Genomic DNA, 2,435 nt, shown 5'->3' with positions numbered 1-2,435 from the left:
CTGAAACTGCTGAGACCCCACCGAAGAGGGAGAAGGACTCATGTGCTTGTTTCTGCCCCATGACTTAAGACACTGGTGTCTTCTCCTTCCTCCTCTTGGGACATTCTTTTTGGGGATCCCTGGGACACCATGTAAGAAGCCTGAGCACTTGGAGACCAGCCCCAGGGAGAAACCGTGTGCAGGAGTCACCAGAGTGGCAGAGCCATTGAACTCTGGCCTCAATTATCCCTCCCAAGGCACCAAAGACAGCAGCTGGGTGAAGGCATCCTGGACTTCTGAAAGCTGCCCAGACGTCCCCGAGTACCAGTGAGTCTCCCCAGTTCAGACCCACGAGCGCAGTCGGCCAGGCGAACCTCTCTGTTCTTAGAAGTATCCTCGGTGAGGTGGGTGATTGAACACAGCCAGCGTTCGTCAAATACACAGAGACGGATGTGCAAATTACAACCCACAATATCATAGGACATTCTATGGGCAATATGATGTCAAAATAAGATTATGTGCATTTTTTTTCCAAAAGCACTGTTTTTATTTATACAGAGTCCTAACCACTTCACAGTGGCAGGAGGAGTGGGAGAGGTTCCTTTTTCAATCCAGGGGCCTCCATGATGTTGGTCTGTTGCTACCAGACACAGGCAAGTGGCGTCATGGATTTGGTAAACTAACTACAATGTTTAGTCTCTCTCTGCTAGGGCAACAAGGTGAGCGTCAATCTCTGCTTCTGAAAGAATCCTGAATTTAGGATTTTCAACTGTAACTACTCCAACTTCTATTTCTGAAGGTTTGAAATCAATTGATAGAACAGTTGATAGGCATGTAATTGCAGTTTCCACTGTCTGTTCAAATGTCCAATCAAATTTATTCTTCACTTTTTTTTCAAGGAAGCTGGTTGACTCCGTTTGTTTAACTCCTGCTGCAGTGGCTTTAAACCCACAGTAGTAACCTGCAGGATCACACTTGTACACCTGAGGGCCTTGTTCTTCATCTATACCAATTAAAATCATACAACAACCGAGAGGCCTCATTTCAGCATTCTGTGTGTAGACCTGAGAAATATCAGCAATTCTTTTGCCAGCATGTCCACAGGAATCTCATACCCATACTTGTATTTCCAATTAGCTGCCTCATAGCGTGCCCTCTGTACCTGGGATCTGCTGTCAGCTGTCATTCCTGTCATCACACAGCCAATGTTTTCAGTTATCTTGAATAAGTGAGTCACTGTGCTGGAATCCAATAATTTGTCAGGTACTTTCTTCTGTGTGACAATTACTGCACAGTCTTTCCCTCTGACAGCTACCGATGTAAGGCCACCCTGGTTAATAGCCTTAAAAGCATATTCTACTCGGTAGAGCCGGCCCTCAGGTGAAAAAATGGTAATGTGACGGTCAAACCCAGCGCTGGAACCACAGGACATGTTGGCGAACCCACTACTTCAAGCACTGTCTCTGAGCCCCGTAGCTCCCACACCAGGCGTACAAATCCCCCCAGAAGTTCTATGTGCATTTTTTAATGTCCCCTATTTTGGGGGACTCCAGCATTACACATTTAATTTGCAAAGACTCTCTAACAATATAATGAAAAAAAAAAAAAAACCTAGGAACAACAACAACAAAAAGATGTGCAAATTACATCTGATTATTTGTGTCAAAGCAGCATTTGTATCACGGACACTTTAGTATTAGAAATAAATCTTATTAAAAGATATGGGAGATGGCTTAACACCAAGCTCCTATAGAAATTAATATATATTCACAGAGATAGACTCATGGGTGTCTGTGTCGATCATCTGGTTAGAACATTTCCATAAATTGTCATGAGAATTGTTTGCCGATGATCATGTCTTAGCAGTTGGAATGAGAAGTCAAGTGGCATGAGGAAATGTCAATGTTGGCATTACGCTCATTTCACAGTAATGTTTCTGATAAGAGAGCGTCTTTGTCCTACTTACCACCTGGAGCAGGAATTGGGGAAGAGCCATAGAGGAAAGGAGGCTCTGGCAGGTCCATCTTCCCCTGAATGTGGTCCCCTGACTGCCCAACCACGCCCCATCAGAGAAGCAGAGGGAACACCAACGGTCCTTGCATGATGCAAGACCCTAGAACCCCAGACCCCTTGGGAAAGCGGCTCCATTCCTGGCTTGACAGGACCATCTCATGTTAACTAAGGGATTAAATACATAAGGAACCGTTGGCACCAACATCTTCCCTCCATCCTGTAACAAAACCCCAGGACTGATGCCCCTCACCCCATATGTCTCCATATTTTAACAGCCAGACATCTGAGGCTCCATGGTCAGTCGCAGACATGAAGACTCATCTCCACAAATGTATGTGGCCCTAATCTGAGCCACCTCCCATCCTGCCTGCCACCCTGGCCTCCGTGCCTTCTTATCTCCTCCTATGAGCAGTTATGGAGGGCTTCTGTGTGAGAGACGTGAC

The 2,435-nt window shown here is 45.7% G+C and overlaps 1 pseudogene; it reads right to left on the bottom strand.

Annotated features, from left to right (window-relative positions):
* Positions 1-502: 502 nt before the first annotated feature.
* On the bottom strand, positions 503-1,484 carry LOC144284253 (proteasome subunit alpha type-6 pseudogene; annotated as a pseudogene).
* Between the last annotated feature and the right edge of the window lie 951 nt (positions 1,485-2,435).

The sequence above is a fragment of the Canis aureus genome, chromosome 15 (genome assembly GCF_053574225.1).
Source record: "Canis aureus isolate CA01 chromosome 15, VMU_Caureus_v.1.0, whole genome shotgun sequence".
NCBI lineage: Eukaryota > Metazoa > Chordata > Mammalia > Carnivora > Canidae > Canis > Canis aureus.
The sequence above is the reverse complement of the archived record's forward strand: the minus strand, read 5'-3'. Positions and strand labels throughout refer to the sequence as shown.